The sequence below is a fragment of the Tachypleus tridentatus genome, chromosome 1, assembly GCF_004210375.1.
Source record: "Tachypleus tridentatus isolate NWPU-2018 chromosome 1, ASM421037v1, whole genome shotgun sequence".
NCBI lineage: Eukaryota > Metazoa > Arthropoda > Merostomata > Xiphosura > Limulidae > Tachypleus > Tachypleus tridentatus.
This window is the reverse complement of record NC_134825.1, coordinates 39,141,623-39,166,359: the sequence shown is the minus strand read 5'-3', so window position 1 is coordinate 39,166,359 and position 24,737 is coordinate 39,141,623. Positions and strand designations below refer to the sequence as shown.

The following is a 24,737-nucleotide window of genomic DNA, read 5'->3' as shown; positions in this document are numbered from 1 at the left end:
TTCGAAATTAGTTACATAACCACGTTCTAATAAATATTTAATATTTTAGTTAAATTGATATCTAATATCAAAATTAGCAAATCGCAATAGAACAGTATATTTTAGAACTATACTTTTGCATCCTTTGGTGTTACACGGGTAGCCTGATATAACCAAAAATCGATTACCTTGAAAAAGGATACACAAAAGTTATTTCCGAAACAAAATATTTATATACTCAGTTTATGGAGATGTGTTCATATAAGATATTTAGAGTTTCAAGATTTACGTTACAGTAATGTAAAACAAAGGAATATGGATCACTATGAGACATAAGGACCTTCAAGAAATACACCTTCAACAAGTCGTACTTCAGCCATGGTAAAAAAGTGTGATATTTTGTAACAGTTGAAAGTTTAGGAACATAAATATCAGTGATAATTGCCATTCATATATATTAAGCAACATAATCAACAAGGGCCTCTATCTGGAAACCACCTGGGTTCATCAAAGTAAGGCTTCCAGTCATTCTTCCCTTCAACTATACAATATCTCAATCAGTAGGAGAATGAAACTGATATTCATGCTATTAAATTTAAAGACAATCAGTGTTAAAACAGACATTGGAAAACCAACGTCCTCATACACTAGATGGATTATGAAAAGTAGGCAAGGAGAAGTGGTTAGTCTTGACACGAGAACCTTAAGATTAAGCCTTTTACAATAAAACTACGCTGCAGGGCTCTCTTCCCTTTTCTATATACATACATGTATGTTTCACTCTTTTAAGTTGCATTTTTATGGTGTTCAGCAAAGTTTTATAGATGTCGCCCATGTGTATGTAAATTCACAACCTATTGGCATTGCTATATTATAACATCATGTTTCTGTATTTTAACTTCATTCAGTTTTTAACAACATTATTAACATTCATATTTCCCTATGTTGTTGTAATTGATGGCAAAGGGATAATGTTTATTTCTCTACTGTTTTATTAATGTATGTGCTTTTATATTGTATGTATTTTAAACATTTTCAGAGATCTTTTGTTTCGATGTATTTTCTGCTTGTACGTATAATGATTCGTATAACATTATATCCTATAATATTCATTTATGTTTCATTAATTCATTATCATGTTCTTTTTCTCTCACGTTGAACTTGGACTTTCTATATTATGGATTTTCATTTCTTTACGCAGCTCTGTATTTTCAGTTACTATACGATAGACGACTTATTATGTACCTTGTCCATTAGTTTTGTTAAAGTATTATGTTATTGTTTGGTTTGCGACTTATATTCCAGTATTGTGTCGTACATACTGATGGGTTTATATTGTGAGCATTCATCAACTTGAAATATTTCAGTTCCATTGCGATGGCGTTTTTTAAAATATTTTGTTATTGATCAGAAGAATCTTACGTAATCACAAAACTCACATTCTCAAAAAGAACATTGCTCCAGATCGGCTTAAGATATGATTTCGGAGCCACTTTCTGTTTAGCCATTTTGTTTATTCCATATAGACCACTGAAGGTTCTCTTCTTCACGTTCTTTGCTACACATTTTAACCTTACAAATATCGCTACACACGAGTAATTTTCCTCGAAAAGGCCGTGCAAACCTCCAGCTGTAAATCTTCTTATGGTAGCGTTGCTTTACCAATTTGGTAATGAAAATACCGTGAATCAAACATATAGATATTAGACAAGTCGGGTGAGGCGCCACGGCTAATTTGCGGTGAAATATCGCTAACTGTACATTTTTCACATATAAAGTCCGACTAACCTTATGTGGTACAGAGTTGCGCAGGGTCTATCTAATGGATGTGTATTTGTTTAAAAAGAAACACACTTGGAGTCTTAACACGAACTGAGCTCAAAGAAATATAGTAGGTAAAATTACAGTTGTTAGTAGAAGGGAAGATATGTGTAAGTGTATCCTTAGATGTGTGGAAATATATACATGTATCTAAAAAAACAACAAAATCAGTTAACTGTATCTCTGCAAGTCTAGTGTTTCTAAACAAATAGATAAGGTTCTAATGATGTAAGGCTCTGAGTTTACACATTGTAAAATAATGACCAAGGCTCTGATGTTGCATGTATCTTATGTGAAAGAGTGACCATGGTTCTATTGTTGGACGTTTTTACACATGCATAGAGCGAGGTCAAACTCCTGCAATTACATATACCAACTGTATATCATGCAGGAAAGTTACGTCTATCTCTGGATGTCTCCACAGTGATCTAACAGAACGTCGTAACGAAATGTCCAAAGTTGTACTGCTATATGTATACGTGCCTAATACTTAGAGAATTCAAGTTGCTACAGCCACGAATTCATAGTTTGAAAATGACTAGTCTGATCAGACTAGATGGCTTACGCTTCCTTTGAACAATTTAAGCAAAATGGCGGAATACTGTGAAGCCTTTATGGAAATTAAATAAAGTGAAATTACTCTCGATACCAGTTTATATCCTGATATTTTTAAAACAGGCATACAGTTGGCATCGACTTATATTGATTTATAACTGGTTTAAGAAAGCAGCACCACCTATCTAGCATTTGTAAAGTGAATTCGTTTTTCCATAAGAACGTTCAAGGGATCACATCACATAAGTTATGAACAATAATTTATCAACATTAGGTCTTAAGGAAGTCGTCTTATAATCTAGATGAAAATGTAAATCGATGATACTTTTTCAACATCTTGAGAAATTAAAATGTAGTTATAAAAACAGCTCAAGTATTCCTTTAAATATTTTATGTATAAATAATCATATTATTTTTAGAGAAAAACTGGATTTAACGCAAATAAAAACTCTTTAACAGAAACACCATTTTAAAACTAATAACAGAATATTTTAAAACGTTCAATTTTATTTTAATTAAAAACTATAATAATTTTTACTGTATTGACCCAATGTTTTTTTATATTAATAATTTAGCTATGAAATTCATTGTTGCATTATAATCGCGGCAGATCACGGGTCCCATTCCTCTTACCAGTAGTTGTAAAATGAATACATTTTTAAATCCTGACGCATTTGTGGACGTCCAGATAGCATGCGCACTAGATGTTCATTCAAGTTCATCGCTAATTATTGTAACTAATTTACCTGCAAACTATTTAGTTATGGTATTGATTTTGAGAACCTAAAAAATGACGTTATGACACTTGTTTTTTTCCTTTCCCATGGTTTCTGAAAGTAGGGTCGCCTTATATTCGAAATAGGTGTATAATTGGGCCAATGCAGTAAGTTAATGTTTGTTTGTCAAAGAAAAAGCTCCATAATTGGCTCTCTGTACTCTTCTCACCGCGGGTATACTTACGCAGTTGCTAGCGTAATTAACTTTGAGACTTACCGCTGAGCTACAGGGGAATTCTTAATTTTATGAATCCGATTGATTACATAGAAATACTCATGTTTAGCGATATTCTGAAATTTGTTTTTAACATAAACTTTTTGTTCTTCAAAATACTTGAAGCGTCCACTATGTGTGTGTGTATTTCTTATAGGAAAGCCACATCGGGCTATCTGCTGTGTCCACCGAGGAGAATCGAACCTCTGATTTAAGCGTTGTAAATCCGAAGATTTACCGCTGTCCCACTATAAGATTATTTAGGTGAAGTGTTGTTAGACCTAGCCTAAACCAAGTAAAATGAAATAAAGGTTTACTTATAAAAATAAGCCTTTCTAAATATAAGATGTCAAAGATGCCATGGTTTATTGACTGATAGTGCTTATTATAGTTCAGTCGATCGGCTTCAAAGAAATTATATAAATCTTCGTATTGCGTGTCGAGTATTATTGACTATTTGTATTTTCTGTTTTTAGAGTCAATATAATGAATATTAAATAAAAGGTATAACGTATTCAGACTATTACTGCTGAATAAACAAAATAATCTATTTTTCAAGTTTTATTCATTACGAAGTAGCTACTAGTACATATATACTCAGGTACTAATATAACCTCAAACGTCATTACAAAAGTGGTTTAAGTTAAATGGCTGGGTATCAAAAGTATTGCAGAAATCACAGACCTGCTAGGTATAAGTTTCCCAACATGACTTAAACGGTAGACAACATAAACACAACACTGCAAATACAAACTAAATGAATCTAATATTTTTAACTTACCTAAATGTATTAGTCCTATTTTCATGCTCCACTCCATGGTTATTCTCTTCTATTATTTCCATAATTATTATTCTTAATTACATTACATGAAACGAGATATTCGTGTGGTAAATATTGAACAAAGGTTTTTAATTAAGTTCCAAAATTATAAATAATGTTAACGAAGAGTTTGGATACGAACTGGCTCGTATAAACAGAATAGCAAGATTACTTAGTTTTTCAAAAATCAAACTGGGACAGTTCTAAACCATTCGCTATTTTAAAACATGGGCCTCTAGTCTTCATGAACTGGATTACATTTCTGTCTACTGAAAAGCGACTTAAGATGTACACGTCTAGTCATTAGCTAGCGTCACTACTTTCTCTCAAGATAAGGGATTCCTTTCTCTCGTCTTTCACCACAGAAGGGGAGGGTCTGCACACCCACAGCTGCATGATTTGATGAACACACGTGGCATGCGCATTTTCTGGCAAACACGCACTTGGTAACTAGAAACGTTACGAAAAGAATTTAGTATTTTTCTTTATTTATGTACAGTTGAAAATCCTTAGAGTAAGACCCCATAGTCTAAACACTTTGAAAATCTAGCCTAGTCTCGCGATTTTATTTCAGCGAGCGACAAGTCCCTTATGATCTATATAGTCACAACGAATGAGAACAACACCACATTCTTAACGGTTCAATCAACTAGCTCTGCCGCACAGGCGCGTGAGAAAACATCTCGTGCTGAATAGGAAGTTTATGTCGATGCGCAACACTCGAAGAAAAAGAAAAAAAAGATGCATCTGTTTATTCAATGTTCGTACCGGTAGAAACTATGGTTTAGCGTTTGTTTAAACAACATTCCTGGATTTTGAAATAAAGTTAAACAAGTAATACGGTAAATAATGAAAAAATCAAGATGTGTGGTTTTACGACAGCGTCCCTTTTAAATAATACTATTTACGTACAACTACTCACGAACAACTAGGAGGCAGAACGATCGCCAAGTATGACTGTCAGCTGTTGCTATTTACAACTTATCAAATTTAAGCGAAATTGTTATGGATTAATCATGTTTTGTTAATATTTTCGTGCAGACATTTAAAATTCTTACGAACTGAAACAATAAATGCCGAATTCCCGTCACACTAAACATGCTTGCCCTTTTAGCCGTCGGGGCGTTATAATGTGACAGACAATCCAACTACTCGTTGGTAAAAGAGTAGCCCAAGAGTTGGCGGTGGATGGTGATGACTAGCTGCCTTCCCTCTAGTCTTACACTGCTAAATTAGGGACGGCTAGGACAGATAGACCTCGTGTAGCTTTGCGCGTAATTCAAACCAAACAAAAACATTACTTTGAGTTTCGAATGTTTGTTTTTAAGTTCAAAGCTACATATGGGCTATTTGTGCTTTGCCCACTGAGGATACTGAAAAATCGATACTAACCGTTCTAAGCCCTAAGATTTACCGCTGATCCACTGGAGGTGATTCACAATGAGATAATGTTTGAGAAATGTTAGGTCTATCACTACATTACAACTTTTTGCTGAAATAACTTTGAAATATTTGTTGAGTTTTAGTCTCGAAGGTTAGCGTTTATTTATCTAGATTTCAAAATTTCGTATACATTTTCAACAGTTTTTCATTTTGAAGATGAAAGGTTGTTTGTCTATGTTTACATGCGTTGTAACACACTTTAGTAACATGCTAACACTTAATCATAGATGTTTCTCGATAATGATGCTCTAACGCGTCCTAAGACTCGGAAGATGGATAGCACGTGACACGGAAACTTTATCATAATTTGGCTGTGAGTTTGATGAACAACATTAGAATGACGTTCAATGAAAGACCTAAAATTTATGAAACGAACAATTATCATCATAACTTTTTTGAGGGTTTTGGTTAAATTACCAGCAATATATATATATTTGTTTGGTTTGTTTTGAATTTCGCGCAAACATACACACCCACCGCCAACTGTTGGGTTTCTCTTTTACCAACGAATAATGGGATTGAGTGTCACATTATAACGCCCCCACGGCTGTAAGGGCAAGCATGTTGGTGTGAAGGGGATTCGAACCCGCAATCCTCAGATTACGAGTAGAGTGCCTTAACCACCTGACCATGCCGGGCCATATATTTGTTAGAAAATGTATTGACGGACAAAACTGTATTTACATCTTAAATACTACATTATACAGCCTTAACGTTAGTTTTTTTTAACAAACTAATTACATAAATTTCAGGTCTTTTAAAACAATGATGTATTTAATGTAATTACTGCTATGGTAAATAAACACAGCAACAAAAATCTTGTTTCATTAATAAACTAATTATCAATAGTTACTTTTTACCCATGATTAATGTTATTAATTAACCATGTGTATGTTCTGGAACCTTCTTTTTTTGAAGTAACAAGTGGACAGAAAGGCACCAAAGGTAGAGATCCAATGGCAGTAATACCATTCAGACTGCCTTGAGATGGAATTGTGGTGCGTTGCGCAGTTAATAATATCCCAGAAACTGGCAAGCTCTCTCTTCGCCACTGCATATGTCTTATTTTACTTATTTGTATGCTACTGCAGAACGTGGGACTGCACGTGTCAGACTTCATGCAATTTCGGTAACTTCATAAGTGATAGGCATGGCCTCATTATGTTAGGGCAAATGAATGGTAAATTTATATATATTTATATATAGAACAATTAAAAAGGATAATAGAAAATTTAGATGTATTATGATAATGTAGAATGGCGGAGAACTGTTTTTTTTATTATAACATGAAGTAAAATGGTAGTTTTATTATATCAGGCTAATAAGTTGGAACGTAGCAGCTTTGTTATAGGATATTAAATTTGTGGCTTTATTATAATAAAATGGTAGAATGATGGCATTATTTTCATACTTGAATAGGCAATACTGTCGCTGTGCATTAAAATTTAAAATACATAAACATGCACCTGTTTACAACTGCTTTTTTATAGTAGCTACGCTTAGATTTTAGGTAATACATTCCAATATTTACATTTGAAGTACTTGCTGATAATGGTTAATAATTGATTCCCATGACTTACGAACGTTCTAATCATGTGAACAAACCACATTTAGATTTTTTTCCTATACTTATCATGTTAACAACTAATTGGCAGCATAGTTTATATACAATGTAACACAACTGAATAGTGCGATATTAGAGTGTTTATAACGAAGGATAACACACGTTTGCTACGAGATTTGTTTCGTATTATAATTTATTTCGGACTAGTCTCCAATTTATCATGTTACGTACGTTAATGTATAACCCTTTCAAACAATCTAAAATTTGAATTTAGAAGTTAATAAAGTGTTAATATGTACCATATTTCTGTTATTTGTCAACAAGATTGAGACACAAAATTTCCTTTTTTAACATCCGAAGTTGAACGGCTTGTAATGTTCGAAATCTATAAAACGTTCCTGGTCAATCATAATTATAGACCTACTGCACACTGACTGTAGCTGTTCAGTAATGATAGTACTCCTTGTCTCTCGGCGTGGCGGTTTTTATATTTCTCACGCGAGCTGCTAGAACTTTCAACAATATTCGCGTACGGATTTGTAAATAATTTTCGTTGTTCTCACTTTCAAAAATTTTCTCCAAATTCCGATAACAAGAGGGACTTGCGTAATACACTGTAAGTAATATACGTCACATCAAAAAAAAAAGAAGAAACAGCCATAGGCACTAAAATAAATGTACAACGGTAAATCCGTTATACATTAAAGAGCTTATGATAGAATATAGCACAAGTGAATAGTGCTAGATTTAATGGTTTATGGTGGAATATAACACAAGTGAATATTGCGAGATTAACGGGTCTGTGAACAATATAGCAGCACAGAGTCGTTCACGGAGAAACTATATAGCAAACCTATCCATCCATTATCTGAAACCTTATCTGTCTGTCTGACACATTAAGGAGCTGAGAATTTCTTGAACATATGTAACCCCCAAAAATACAAGTACGTGCTTAAACTAGTCATTACTCTTTTGACAAGTTGTAGGTGTGATATTCTGCATGTGTAGTATATGTTTCACGTGTTCATGTGTGTGTTATTCTGCAAATATTCAGATCTTAAACGAATTTTACGTTGACAGGAATTATTTTTTGGAGAAAAAAAAGACACGAAATATTGTGCTCAGTTGTGTTCCTAATTTAACTGTACATTACGACAATAGTTCACAGACTTCACTGGCCCGGCAAGGCCAAGTGGTTAAGGAACTCGACTAGTAATCCGAGTCTCACCACACATGTTCTCTCTTTCAGCCGTGGGGGCATTATAATGTATGGCCAATCCCACTATTCGTTGGCAAAAGAGTAGCCCAAGAGTTGGCTCTAGTCTCAAACTGCTAAATTAGATATGGCCAGCGCAGATAGTCCTCGTGTAAATTTGCGCGAAATTTAAAACAAACCAAGAAATGTTTTGTTTTTGAATTTCGCGCAAAGCAACACGGGAGCTATTTACGCTAGCCGTTCCTAATTTAGCAGTGTAAGACTAGAGGGAAGGCAGCTACTCATCACTACCCATCACAAACTCTTGGGCTACTCTCTTACCATCGAAAAGTGGGATTGACCGTAACATTATAACGTCCCCACTGCTGAAAGGGAGAGCATGTTTCGTGCGACGGGGATTCGAACCTGCCACCCTCGGATTACAAGTCGAACGCCTTAACCTACTTGACCATGCCGGGCCAAAAACAAACCAAACTGAACCAAAACCGATTTCACTTACCATCGACCAGATAAGACCATCATAGCTTTTTGAACTTTAAGAGAGCCAGATAATAAATGATCTTCTAATGCTGACTTTGGCGTGTCAAAAGTGACCCAAAAAGATTCGTTTGTGCCTGTTAATGCTACACTACAATAAATATAGTGGCTTTTTTATTTGTTTGTTTGAATTTCGTGCAAAAATACTCAAGGACTATCTGTGCTAGCCGTCTCTAATTTTGAAGTGATGGACAAGAGAAAAGGCACATAGTCAACATCACTCACCGCCAACTATTGAATTACTCTTTACTAACGAATAGTGGGATTAATTGTAACATTATAATGGCCACCACGATATTTACTAAAATTGTAAATTGTGTTATTGTTTGTACATCAAAATATATTTGTGTTGAAAAAAAGAACTGTGTGTGTCTATCTTGTGGGCAAGTATCATAAATTGGATACCTATTGACAATTATTTAACACCTAAAATTTAACTATCATTTAACTCACTTTCAAACCATTCTAAAAATTAACATATTTCGTAATAAACTGAGAGCTTGTGTCCGAGGTCTAAATTAGAGACAAAATTCGATCTAAATCAAAACTTGAATCATAATTAAATGTATATTTATCAGTGCCAACAAGATCTGATCATGTCTGATTATCAGTTTTTTTTCAATCACTCTCCCTCGAATAAATAGAAAGCATCCCCGTCGCACCAAACATGCTCGCTTTTTCAGTCGTGGGGGCATTATGATGTGACGGTCAATCCCACTATTTGTTGATAAAAGAGTAGCCCAAGAGTTGGAGGTGGGTGGTGATGATTAGCTGCCTTTACTCTAGTCTTACACTGCTAAATTAGGGACGGCTAGCACAAATAGCCCTTGTGTATGTTTGGATTTGAGTCCCCGTCGCAACAAACATGCTCACCCTTTCAGCCGTAGGGCGTTATAATGTGACTATCAATCCCACTATTCATTGGTAAAAGAGTAGCCCAAGAGTTGGCGATGGATGGTGATGACTAGCTGACTTCCCTCTTGTCTTACACTGCTAAATTAGGGATGGCTAGCGCAGATAGCTCTCGAATAGCTTTGTTCGAAATTCAAAATCAAACAAAACAAACAAAATAGAAAGATATAACAAAAGTGAATTGCTCAACAGTGCCAAAGTATTAGACGAAGTTCAGAAATTAAAGACAAAAGTGAACTAAATATGCATTATTGAAATACTAGTAGATAATTATTTATTGCCAGAAGAGATATTAGGCGAATATTCCAATCTTTCTACTGGCTTATCAAGGTTGAGTGATAAAATCCAGTTGAAACTCAAATAGATCGTGCTTGAACAAGTTGGTATAGAAGTAGACAAAAAAACAAGTTCATATCTAAGCCGATAAAATCAGGCTTTTATCAAAGCTAAAAGAGTAGATAAATGTCTCGTGGTCGAAAAAGCTCGCCTTGAAGCCGAAAACGAAATTAAGCTGAAAGAAATGGAAATTAGACCCAACTTTGATGGACCAAGACAAAATGACAACTTTGAACATAATAGGTGTATTAAATATATCATCGATATATCAATGAAGTTGACAAATATTTCCAACGATTTGAGAAAGTTACCAAAATCATGCAATGGTCAACCGAAAAATGGTCATTATAAGTACAGTGTGTTTCAACTGGTAAAGCATAAGTTCCACCCTGGTGACATGGTCTTAGCATTGTTATCCACTATGGGACATTCATTCATATATGTTAGGCTTCATGGTCCCTACAAGGTTGTTCAGAAATTTAGTATTACAGACGATATTGTAAAAACACGTAATCGTCGAAAGGCCACCAAACTGTGTCCCGTCTGTATGCTGCGTTCCTATCACATCTGAGATGCATCTAAAAATATTGTATCCATTTAATATCGTGATACTGATGTAATAAGTAATTCATTAATGTAATAAGAATATATATTTCTGGACGTTCACAATCAAATCAACATTGATGGTCATAACGTAGATAAATGACTTTTGTAAGGCTAAAGTTGTTTACTTAGATCATGTAGTAAACCACAGCTAAGGTTCTCCAATTCAAGCCAAAGTTAATTGTATTTAGAATTGTCCAATTCTTATCAACAAGAATATTTGATGAGATTTTTGGGAATGACTAGTTAATACAAGAAGTTTTGTAAAAAGTTTGCTGACATCACTGTACCACTGACAAACTTATTTAAAAAAAAGTAGAGATGGTCTGAAGCATGTTAACCTGCTTTTGAAAAGATCAAATTTTGATTGTATACTTACCTTCTACTTATGGCGCCTGACTTTGATAAGCGTTAGCTACTGATGCCATCACGGCTGTGCTGGTGATATTGTATTATGACCACACAACCAGATTTTTTTTTTTATAAAAAAGTTTAATTGTTAGCAAAAGAATTATTCTACTCTGGAAAAAGAAATATTGGTTTTCATGATAGTTTTAGAACATTCAAACTTGTATTTATCTGCATTACAACGTTAATTATAGTATTTGTGCAGTTTCGGATTCCGTTTTCCACGTGCGATTTGTAGATTTCAATACTAATAAATGTGAGTTTCTTTGTTTTCCAGTATGTAACTCCTGGTAATAAAAGTAAATTATATGTTGGATTACTATTGCTGTCCAACAAGGTAATACAGGAGGAGGTTTGATTAGCGGTAATAAGGCATGCCAAAAACCTGAGGCTTTGGTTAACATGGCACAGCACACGTTCTGTTTCTGCAAGGTTAAGAATACAGTTCTATCGATATCCATCCTCTCTATACAATGTTGGAATAATCGAATAATTTTAATACACATATCATACGAGTTTATTATTATATTGTATTTAATAAAGTTTAGGCCGTTGTTCGTGAAAATATTTTTGAAACGGGAAACTCGTCAAGAAATATTCTCGAAATACGAATGATACTTCGTATACTTGTTTTTAAAACATACAAACACAGATCTGATAAATCCCTATTTTCAGTATTGAATTCATATATTATACACAGTTTTAACAATATATTATTTATCATTGATAATTCCAACTTAGTATCACGTATACAGATTGTGTTTCTAACTGATGGTTTTTACTCTGCAGTCTCTTCTCTTAATATTAAAGGCAATTGATACGATTCTTAATATACAGAAACGTATATTTTTACTTTGCTGCTATCTACGTTACACGTATGTCTGAGTTTTCGTTATTTTTAGAAAGAACTTTGTGCTCATTTTATTATCAACACTCAGATGTGTTGCAAATTTAGAACTACCATAAGTTTGACCTCTACACATACGTTTTTAAAGAAATAATGCTTTATAACTAAGGTTTTGACAAGAAATGTTTCAAGTTTGTATTTAATGCATTATATATATATATATTTTCTCTTTAGGCACTTAATTCCAAACATTGCATCAATTTTTATCATCATGTTGATGAATATAGTAAATATTTATTGGCAAATATTTTTGCGGCAGAAAAGACAGGACTGTTGATAAATAAGCATAAAATATAAATTCTACATCTAATAACCTCTAAAGCGAAAAAATTTGAAAGTCGAATTTCTCCGCAGTAGACACCTAGCCCCCTCTAGTGTATACAAAATAATTAAAATACTTGAACATTACAGTCTATTCCGTTTTCTTGTTTCCTCATGATATATCTGGTCAATAGATCATGAATATGAACAGATAAGTTTTATAATTAATTAATATTGTTTATGAGGTGCTTTAGGCTTTCTTTTACGAACGTATTTTAAACATGCTTTAACAACTTAAACCATCATAACCAAAGTTAAATTAGTATAACCTTAAAATTTATCGCTATTAATTTGGTAAATATTTTAAGAATATAGGCCTAAATAGAATATAGTTCTGAGACAAAGGTTTTTCCCTTTCTTGTTAAAGCTAAACACGTAATCAAATGTTTGTAACTTTGGTCTTAATAGAGTAAGTTACCTAGATAGATAAGAACTAAAAATAAAATCAGTAATTAGCATAGCTAATTCAATAAATCGGTTTAACTAGGAGTATACAGTGCCAAAAACAAAAACTTATGAAGACTAGAATGAACTGAATAATCCAGTTTTCGCTATCAGCTATATTTTTTAACCTTGATCTAAATAATTCACAAAGTTAAGCTAGTTCGGAAGACTTAGATTAGTCCCAATTTCATTTACTAAGATGAAAATGTAAAGTAATTCTCACAACAAAAATATACGCAGTAAAAATGCTAGTGTGTTTATTGTTAAATTACAGTAAAAATGCTAGTGTGTTTATTGTTAAATTACAGTAAAAATGCTAGTGTGTTTATTGTTAAATTACTGTTTACCCACTTCTTATATCGAAACCTTATTTTGAGCATTATAAATCCTCAAGTTTATTGCTAAGCCACCAGAGAGCAGTAAAACAATGGTAATAAAATTGTATATACATACACTTCACATTTTAAAAAATACATTAGTAAAACTAATGCTACACGTGTTTAAGTTAGTGAACATCATGTGTTTAGAGCTAATATTTATCTCAATGAGGTTGGATTTCGACAAACACGAACTCAGCCTTTGCAAAAAGTGTGGCCCCGGCATGGCCAGGTGGTTAAGGCACTCGACTCGTAATCTGAGAGTCGCAAATTCGAATCCCCATCACTCCAAACATGCTCTCCCTTTTAGCCGTGGGGACGTTACAATGTGATGATCAATCTCATTATTCTTTGGTAAAAGAATAGCCCAACAGTTGGCGGTGGGTGGTGATAACTAGCTGCCTTCCCTCTAGTCTTACACTGCTAAATTAGGGACGGCTAGCGCAGATAGCGCTCGTGCAGCTTTGCGCGAAATTCAAAAACAAACCAAAGAGTATAATAATAAAATTTTACTTGTTTACAAGTAAAGTTGTGTTGGTGATGCTGTAAAAGTTACATTTTGTATCATAGTCACACACCTGAAAACTTTTCTAATTGGATGACTCATATGTTACCATTAAACTAGAGTTTATTTGTAATCCATAATTTAAAACTCTCAGTTATCAAATATTCAGTATTGTTAGAGAACTTAGTTCGTAGTACTGCTGAATTATTAAAATAAAAATGTACTTTTGTTGGTAAGTAACTTGAATGAGGAGAGAATGATAGGTAAATGCGGAAATCTTTATTTATTGCACGCGATAAAGTTTGTAATTACATGTTATTTAAGTTTTTATGGATTGATTGTCTCGACGATATTTTAAACTGGGTTGGATTAAAGAAATATTCCATTGTAATAATAATAGTGAAACAATTAATAAAGAGTTGTCAGACACAAGACAGCGCATGAGAATATATCCTCAGCTGCTGTTGGAACAATTGTAGCTCATCCAGAAAGTATATATAAAATATTGGAGACTGTAAGAAATCTCTCGAGACTCCAGGTCATACCAAGAGATTACCGATATGGTTATAGTTAGTAACTAATGCTGAATAAATTAATGCTTCGAATGTTAAGTTTCGATAAAATTGTGACAAACATCACGGACGTCACTTGTTTTTCTAGGAATAATTTATAAAGCAACTATGTTCTTTTTACATAATATACAAGTTTTACATTCATTAATCGAGAACACATTACACTTTCTAGAGTGATTGAAAAGCAGTTGATTTAAGAAGTGAGGTCTTTTATTTGAAAGCTTATTTTTAATACACTTTTGTGATCATGAACCTAAGCCTTTGTTTCTACTCTCAAACATACGAACATTTTCAGTTTCGTATTCAGAAATTATTTTCTCACAATAAGCATGAATCATCACAACCGATAAGACAAAGTATTCGAATCTAATTGTAAAGTGAGACGACATTAGATTGTGATAAAAAAGCAGTTTCTATCCTTTCTTATCTTTAAGAAAGTTTCAAAAATAAAATGGTTCCGGAGAGTTTGGAGAATAGGTTAAAATGTTATATTTTAAACATAATTAAAGAAGGATGGTGTAATTTCACACTGTATATAGCTTATTGTATGGTTTGGTTTGGTTTGAATTTCGCTCAAAGCTACACGAGGGCTATCTGCGCTAGCCGTCCCTAATTAAACAGTGTAAGAGGGAAGTCACTTATGATCACCACCCACCGCCAACTCTTGCGCTACTTTTTAACCAACAAATAGTGGGATTGACCATCGCATTATAACGCTCACACGACTGAAAGGGCGAGTATGTTTGGTGTAACGGGGATTCGAATCCGCGAACCTCAGATAACAAGTCGAATGACTTAACCAACTGGCCATGCTGGGCCTTTATTGTATAAAATTACCACTTAAAAACAATCATCAACTGCAACCGTTCTAATTATTTTGGGTAGTTACAATTCAGTTCACTAAAACATAATTCCTAAAGTGGTAACATCAAGAGAATAACATAATTTTTGGAATTAAATAGGTGCTTACAATAAAACTGGTGTGTGTGGGGTATCTTACATCAGTCGTTTTCATGATTAGCAGCCTATTCAATCACCTAAACCTAATTATTATTTATTAAATTTTTATTTCGTTATTATTAGAATTATGTTATTACACAGAACCCGCTTGCTGCATCCGAGCGTCTATAAAACATTTGGTTGTGCTAGTTTGTGAGAGGGGACGCATAAACACAGTTTTAAACATTGGGGGACCCAAGAATACAAATATAGCAGGGCTACGCTATATAAATAAGGACACCTCAAAGCCACACTGAGTTCGTCTGCCAGTTGCGGTCTTGCTCGCTCCAAAATTGTGGTAGTCGAAGACAAATAATCAACTTTACAAACAAACAAACAAACAAACCCAACAGCAACACGTATCAGCATAGAATATTCATTTTTTTTTTACTACAACCAGATAATAATTACTAACTTTTTTATTCTATGTGGGGAAGTTATGGAAAGGCTTATTTCTGTGTTTATAATAGGAGGGATTACATTTTGGATGCTTTTTAATAGAAAGTGTTGCGTTATTCACTCTACTGGGGTCTTCCTCCACTTGTTTCCCGCTGGGACACGGTAAGTCTATGGAGTTACAACTTTAAAATCAGGGGTTTGATTACCCTCGGTGGACACAGCAGATAGCCTAATGTGGCTTTGCTATAAGATAAACACACACATTATTTGTGCCTTCCCCATCCGTGTTCCAAGTTATGTTCTTAATGTACACACCCGAGCACTATCCCCACATGTATGGCCCATGCCTACCTAAAATTCACAAACAAGGCTACCATTTATTTCCTGTAATTAATAACCATGATATTGTCATAACACACAATGGCTAGTCTTTGATCTATCCAACCTCTTCATTATGTTCGAATCCCTGATCACTTTAGATTCTCTAACAATAGCTTGGAAATGATACTTTTAAGAAAAGGAACCAATTAAAAATATCCACAATAAAAGAACTCACAATCTTTTGTGTATACATAAGCTACTTCCAATTTTGAGAACACTATTCCCAAGAAGAAGAAGGCCTAGCTGTGGGTTTACTATTATCACCAGTACTTAGCATCTTCTACACGTAACGTTTCGAAATTAATACTCTGAAACCTCCTTATGTTCAAATATATGCCGATGACACATTTATAATACGGTTTCACATTACAGAATTAAAGAATTAACGAAATATCTCAACAGACAGTTTACGAATTGCAATGGAAATACTAACAGATACCAAACTGCCATTCTCCATCGTGATTGTTACAAAATGCACGATAGGAGTTTACAGGAGTCCTTCAGATACAGGTATGTATCTCTAGTATAATTTAAACTACTCTAAACATATTATGGACTGGCTAGTTTCTAGAACCCAGACACTTGAAGACTCTGAGAAGCTGGTAGAAAGACACATTACTGTAACTCTCGTTAAAAGTGGATACCATGAAAACTTGGTGGCAAATAAAACGGATAAAAAATAGAATAAAAAATAATGAAGTTTCAGATATTCAACCAATAGTTACATACACTGCTGTCCAAAATCTTAAGGCCAATGAACATAAAGAAAAAATATGCATTTTGTGTTGTTAGACTCAACCACTTATTTGGGTAGCACTTCGAAAGATGAAAATAAGAAAAGGGAAAATAAAAATAAAAAACGTTTTAGCATGTTATTCCAAGTGCTGAAGGTGGCTTCAAGAAGATCATGTACTGTTTGAAATTAACGTCCATTTCTATAGACTTCCCTTGCCATCCACCTCCAAACATTTTCAATGGGGTTCAGTTCGGGCGAACACGCTGGATGGTCCACAAGAATCACGTTATTTGCCATGAAAAAAGTTCTTTGTCCTGCGACCATCCAGGTTAATTTTTTTCTCATCAAAGAACAAAACCTTCTTCCACTTTTCTACGTCCCATGTTTGGTGCTTCTCAATAAAGTTTAACCGAGCTGTTTCGTGGTGTGGAAGGAGGCGTGGCCTTTGAAGACGTTTATGGTTTTTAAAGCCTTTCTCTCGTAGATGCCGTCTTATTGTTCTTGAGCTACATTCTGCGTCCGTAAGGGCCTTAATCTGGTTCGACGATCAATTGGTGTCTTGCCGGACAACTCGTCGAATGCTCCTGCTCAACGCCGGCGAAATTTTCTTGGGCCAACCACTTGAAATTCTCGTTTCGTATCCCTCAGGGTCTTTTAAGAAATTTGCAACAGCAGTTTTACTACGTCCAATCTCACCAGCGATGGCACGTTAAGAGAGACCTTGCTTTTGCAGCTCAACAATTCTGCCACATTTAAACTCTGTCAACTTTTTAGCCTTTGCCATGTTTTTACCCAATGTAACACAGGAGATGTCAGTGGGAGATGTTGACAATGTTAATGCTTGAATACAAATGACTAAATTTCGTTACGTGTTTATCGATTAACGCTTCGTTTCAGTATGGTCTTAAACTTTTGACAAGCTAGTATTTAGGCTAATTTCACAATGTTCACATTTTCCCGACTAAATGCTGAAAAGGTTTTTATTTTTATTTTACCTTTTCTTATTTTCATCTTTCGAAGCTCTACTCAAATAAGTGGTTGAGTCTAGCAACGCAAAATGCATATTTTTTCTTTATGTTCATTGGCCTTAAGATTTTGGCCAGCGGCGTATATCAGATGCCTCGCTGTAAATGTACAGAAAATATCTCAGCATTAAATTAGAATACTCAAAATCTACAATTTAATCACTAATTTATTTAATATTCCCACATGTTGTCTGCAAAAATTGTACTACAAATAAATATATCGACATAGTAAGATACTTTAAAGTATGTTTTACTGAAATTTCGATCAATATACATGTATTCAAGAGAAATACTTTAGTTTGATATCAAATATAGTCATAAGATGGCAGCACAATTGCTAGTATTAGAAAAAATTAACAAAAACGTAATGACTTATTTTCACTACTTTACTCATTTAACTATTAATTAATGCTCATTTGTTCGTTTTATAATGTCCACCAGTGGTTCAGCGGTATGTCTGCGGACTTACAACGCTAAAAACCGGGTTTCGATACCCGTGGTGGGCAGAGCACAGATAAATAGCCTATTGTGAAACTTAGCGCTTAATTCAAAACAACATCGTTTAATAATTTGAAAAAGTCGCTAATTGGGATTAAGCTGTAAATTATTGATTAATAAGCACTGTAGAGAAATGATTTTAAATCTAGGAATGTTGCTATGACAACCATAAATGACGCACATATGTTGCAATCAATTATGGAAGAAGCTAATGATTAAATACAACTGGATCCGGCATAGCCAGGTGGTTTAAGGTGTTCGACTCGTAATCCGATGGTCGCGGGTTCGAATCCTCGTTGCACCAAACATGCTCGCCCTTTCAACCGTGGGGACGTTATAATGTGATGGTCACTCCGACTTTTCGTTGGTAAAAGAGTAGCTCATATGTTGGCGGTGGGTGGTGATGACTAGCTGCCTTTCCTCTAGTCTCACACTGCTAAATTAGGGACGGCTAGAACAGATAGTTCTTGTGTAGCTTTGCGCAAAATTCAAAACAAACAAACAAACAAAAAAACAACTTTGTAAATACTTGTTATAAGATCACTCTGGTAAAACACAATCGTCTTTAACAAAGCTTTTATATCCAAATAGATATTTCATCGAAGTCTTTCGAAGAATAATCCATCCTCAACAAATGTTTAACACAACACTTTGAGATGACTTGTTTTTTCATGACACGTGTTAAGTATATTTTAAATAGTTCTAACAGTTTATTCAATTGTTCCACAAGGATTAAACTCGATGATTCCCTAGGTAATATATATATATATTAGAGTTTTTATTAATTATTAAGCTTCCTTGATAAGGCTTAGTGATTCAGATGAAAGTATTTAACACGTAGCGAATTCACTGAATGCCAATAAGTGAAACTAAAAGTCTAAAGTCTTTACCCCAGAATATGAAGGAATTTGCAAATGTGACAGAAAGCGTATCAAGAAAAGCTATAATAACTGTATAACACCAAAACCCTAATGTCAAACATATTATATTTGCATACCATGGCTAAATTATTAATTCAATAGCACAAAAAGTATAGCCAAGTATATATCACGTATTATCATATATTAACTTTAACCTCTCGACTACAGTGACCTCCTTATTTATGCCTAAGTCTGGCAGTCATTACAGATATATAAGAGAGCGGGTGCAATTTAGTGGCCAACATGTCAGGCTGTGAAACGAAAGATCTTAGGTCAGATCCCTTAGTAGGCCACTGAGCATGCTTCCTACTCTCAGCTTTTAACACATTGTAAAAATGACAAGCAATGCTCATATTCTTAAATACTACCTACAGTTAGTATGTCTAGTTGCCGTTTCTTGTCAACAGCACTAAATTAAGATACGACAATGTTTGGCGGGACAGATATTCGAACCTATGACTCTCATATTACGAGTTAAGTAACCCTACCACCAGGCCATGCCAGGCGCATCATGCTTGAACTTGAAGTATTTTTAAAGACCATCTAGTTAACATTCCGCATAAGATGTCATTTAAACTGAAAATGTTAGGTACGACGTAAATAAAAAGAGTCATGAAATATAAAGTAAATAAAAGATGAAATTATGTGTATGAATTACCAATTTCATTTTTAAATTCTGAAATTATATTTTTTACATATGCGTTTGAATAAGACATTTCTCCTTATTGTTTGAATGGGAAATAAGGAATAAGTCATTTACACAATCAAGTATTAAATCAATGTTAGTTTTAAAACATTGATTCATCACGTTATGCGTGTTTTTTCCAAAAAACAGTGAGTTACGAAGCGTGAATCTTTTGTAGAACGAAATGAATAACCTACGCTGTTCCGTAGAGAAAATAGGGCAAACATGCACTACTAACTTGAGACAGCAGATAACCCGATGTGGCTTTGCTGTAAGAAAAACACACACATACACACACTAACCAGAGAAAGAGGAATCCATTATAACCCAACAGTGTAAATAATTTCTATCATACAAACATCATGCAGTTAAGGTGATATTATACAAAAAACAGTTACAAAAGTTGCTTCACTTAAGTTGGGAACAGTTTTAAATTGAATCAGTTTCTTTAAGCCTTACACGGCGGCTATCATCACTTGATGTTGTTACCTACAACATTCCCCTTGTTTAAGGGTTAATTTTCAAGTTCTAGAAAAAGCAGGTTTTGTTTTCGTTGAATTAAATATATTGATCGCCGACTATGATAATGATTTTGTTGCGTCTTCGGGAAGAGATTATCATACATCACTGCTTAACCCTCAATTCTCACGTTACATTATATATATATATATATGTATGTACACGCACACACATATATTACTAATAGCTATACTGTGCCGAAATGAATTTTCCGGGAATATTGGTGCGATAATATAGAACTTCGTAACAGGGTGGCCGATGTGAGTTAAATAACGCCACAGAAAAGTGATTAGAAGTTTATATTCACCCTAACACCAAGCGAGTTATCATAGAACCCTCGCGACAGAGCTGTTACAGTTTCATTTCGTTGCCTTACCTTTCACGGCATTCACAAAAGAATGCACAGGATACAATTCCTCACACCATCACATATCATCAAAGTTTCCATGGAAACGAGCAGAAAAAAGAATTAATGGTAAAAATTGCTTTTTAGGCCACAGAGCTTTAAGCTATGTTCTGGGGACACAGAACTCTGAGCAGTAAGGATGATAGAAGGAAAATAAAAAATATTTAGCGATTAGACAGATACGTAAACGTATATTATAAAACAACGCCATGTTAATACGAGAAAAAAAGAAAACATGTGAGTTGTGCGTTATTATTAGACGACTTAAGAACTAATGTAAAATAATATTTAAAAAAAAGCCCTAAGAAGTCAAATAAAGGTGCAGCCAAAAAAGGATTCGCTGAGTTTTATAGGCCCGGCATGGCCAGGTGGTTAAGGCACTCGACTCGTAATCTGAGGGTTGCAGGTTCGAATTCCCGTTACACCAAACATGCTCTACCTTTCAGCTGTAGGAGCGTTATAATGTGACGATCAATCCCAATAATCGTTGGTAAAAGAGTAGCCCAAGAGTTGGCGGTGGATGGTGATGACTAGCAGCTTTCCCTCTAGTCTTACACTGCTAAATTAAATGACATCAAAACTGGAGTCGTAACTGGTAGCCACGATAAGAATTTTGCATAAAACATCCATTCAGTAGTTAGCCAAGCTACATTTTCTGATCAACTTGGGCATGATGGTGGATAAACTAAAACACACGGCTTCGTAACTGATATTTTTATATACTAGTTTCATTTCCAGTTTTGATTCCATTCCTTTAAGTCGCACGTTTCTTTTTTTTAGGATGTTTTTGATTAGACATCATTGCCTTTTGTCAACACACATCAACAAATTACAACAAGTAAGAAAGTGACACTCGATAGTAACTAAAGCTTTAGGATTATAGCTTTATTGTTCGGAACAGACCTATACTTTACAGAACCAGCCTGATTCTTAAAAACATATAGTGGTAGTTTCCATCTCTAAAACAATGTTAATAGCTTGTTTTATAGTAACGCCATAGAACTTAAATTAACAGTTTATTGTTATCACCCACATGCATTTGGTGCAACTGTATCAACCATCATTATTTATGCTAATTGCTAAGTTAATATCACGTGACGCTTTTCAATTAAAATAAATTCATAAAAGTTGGCAATGAACAATAACCGTCCACCAATATAACTATTTTGAAAACTTGTGATAAAAGCTGCTAATTCTAATCTAGTTTGTGTACCTGTACGTTCTTTCACCTTATAGTTTTGTTGCTCTATTTAAATCAGATGACAAAGTACTAAAAGCGATGCACTTTTACTCCTAGGTTTAAGTTGTAGTAAAAGTGTTAGATTGATGGCTTACGTGACTTTTTACGTAAACGTGTGCAAAAATGTGTTACATTTGAGTGGTTTCTATTGAATAACTTTGCACATGTGGCTTATATTTATACCAAATGAGGTTCATAATTGTAAGTTGAAAAGATATGTTAGTGTACCAAATTTGAAAATATCCAAATAATGAAGTATGTTTTTCTGTCAAATAAAGTTTCCATACTTTACACAGGAAAAAAAGAAAGATAAAATGGAGATGTTATAGTTTAGGTCTTTCTTAGTAGATTGTATTGAAATGTGGTATGTGAAATAAGAATCCAGTAGAGTAAATTAACCAGAAAATACGTGACAGTCTGGAATACCACAGTTCGAAGTAATGAAGTTGGAAACTTGATAAACTATCACTACTATTAATAACACACACAGTGTCTTCTGGAGTAGGTTGGTTTGGCCGCACGATACACTACCGTGCGTCTTGATTTTTTTTTTTCTTTCTGGATCTGTAAACGAATTGAATCACAAACCTATCTAAACAAAGGGGAAATAACAACCTGAACAAAAGCCAATGTTTAAGGATACGACTTTGAAACTACTTTTAACAACAGAAAGCATTATATGTGTAATTTCAGTGACTTAGAGCTATCATATACACGTTTTATTTACGGTATAGAAAACAACGTTCTTTCCAAATTATACTTCAGAGCTAAAAAGTCCATGATAAGGCCTGTACCAAACTTAGTTTTCATTTAGATCATTTTTAAGTGAAGTTGTATTCACGTTTGCCCTTGTGTTTTGTTAATAAAACTTCTTTGTTGTATTTGATATGGGAGTCTCTTTAGACTCAGCAGATAACACGATGTAGCTTTGCTATAAGAAAACACACACACACACACACACATGAACCATCTTCGTTCTTATTTACTGTGACTGTCGTACTAAATATGGTAATACTGTTACTATGAGTCCCTTTGGTATATCAAACTATATGTGAACCTTTAAGAAAAGTCAGTACAGTTAGAATTTCACTGATGTCACAATAACAGTTATTTGTTTTAGAAATTGTTCAATGTAACCTATTTCATAAAATAACACAGAATAACTGTAAAAGAGCTTAATAAGCACTTTGACCAAAATTATTTCGAATAGTTTAGAAATAAAATTAACATAAAGATCTCAAAATGTTAAGTTTACAATTTACAGATACTTAAAAAAACTACTTTATCTGACAGATACTAAGATGTCTAAAACTAAACGATTCTTCTTCACCATTCAGCCGTAAGTTTTATATTAACATGAATTTATGAATGAAAAATAATAAATATACAGTGTCTTACCTATATACAGCGTCTTACCTATATACAGTGTCTTACCTATATACAGCGTCTTACCTATATACAGTGTCTTACCTATATACAGTGTCTTACCTATATACAGTGTCTTACCTATATACAGTGTCTTAGCGAGGAAAATATGTGTGTGAAGACTGGTATTTTTGTTAATCTGAGAAAAATGTTCGAAGCAAAAAATAAACTACAAAGAATTATCTCTTGAAACTATTAGTCCAACAAAATTCCGTAATACTATGTCTCCTGAAGCTGCAAGCTGTTTATTTTATCTTCCTATGACGTTCACATTTGCATTCAATATTTACTTAAAAAAAGTATGGAAATCGTGAGAGCGGTTTGGACTTTTCAAGAGATCGTTGTGAGACTTGTAAGAGTCAAGAACTACGTGGAAGGCACTGCTTCATCCTTGTGTTTGATTTTGTACCACTTTACCATCACACATGATAATTATTTTGCCTCATTTTCATTTTATATCCTTTGTCAACTTTCAATTGAGTTTGATTTCACAAATTCAGCTTTTAATTTAGTTTCCGTTTAGACAATTTTTCAGTGGACTTGTATTTACTTTTTTCCTTACTTTTTTTTAAAAGTAAAGAGTTCCTGGCGTATTTCACTTCCTAGTCACTTCGTTTAAACTGGCGAAGTTACATCACACACTGATCCCTTCATCAACTAAACCTGGAAAGTTTCCGTTATTAGCAGTGATCCAAGATCCAAAATGCTATACTTTACCTTTCATACACACATTGCGAATAAAAGTCACATTGTATGATGTTTCTTGTCTTTGTATTATTCAGAGAATATTAAGAAAAATAAAAATAAAAAGAAAGCCATATAACAAAAACTATTTTTATTTGTTTCACCGTAAAGTTGCATAAATGGCTATCTACAACGTAGTTATCCACGAGGATCAAAACACTAATTTTTAGCATTATAAGCCATTAAGCTCAGCCATAAAGGGAAAAGACAGTTTCAACATGTTTGTATGTTTGTTTTCAAATTTCGCGCAAAGCTACACAAGGACTATCTGCGCTAGCCGTTCCTAATTTAGCAGAGTAAGACTAGAGGGAAAGCAGCTAGTCATCACCACCCACCGCCAACTCTTGGGCTACTCTTTTACCAACGAATAGTGGAATTGGCCGTCACATTAAAATACCCCCACGCCTGAAAGAGCGAGAATTTTGGTGTGACGGGGATTCGAACCCGTGG

At 34.1% G+C, this 24,737-nt stretch overlaps 1 protein-coding gene across 7 annotated transcripts in view; it reads right to left on the bottom strand.

The window, feature by feature from the left end:
- The window catches only part of LOC143246467 (uncharacterized), a 129,251-nt gene that overhangs the window by 62,128 nt on the left and 42,386 nt on the right, over nucleotides 1-24,737 (bottom strand). Inside the window, exon 1 of one of the 7 annotated variants that reach the window (XM_076493295.1) lies at nucleotides 4,127-4,817. The exons of 3 other annotated variants lie outside the window; for them this stretch is intronic. The gene's annotated coding sequence lies outside the window, so the exon portion shown is untranslated. Of the gene's footprint in view, nucleotides 1-4,126; nucleotides 4,818-24,737 lie in introns of those variants that run through there. 3 more of the 7 variants (XM_076493278.1, XM_076493286.1, XM_076493256.1) reach the window with 3 other exon arrangements.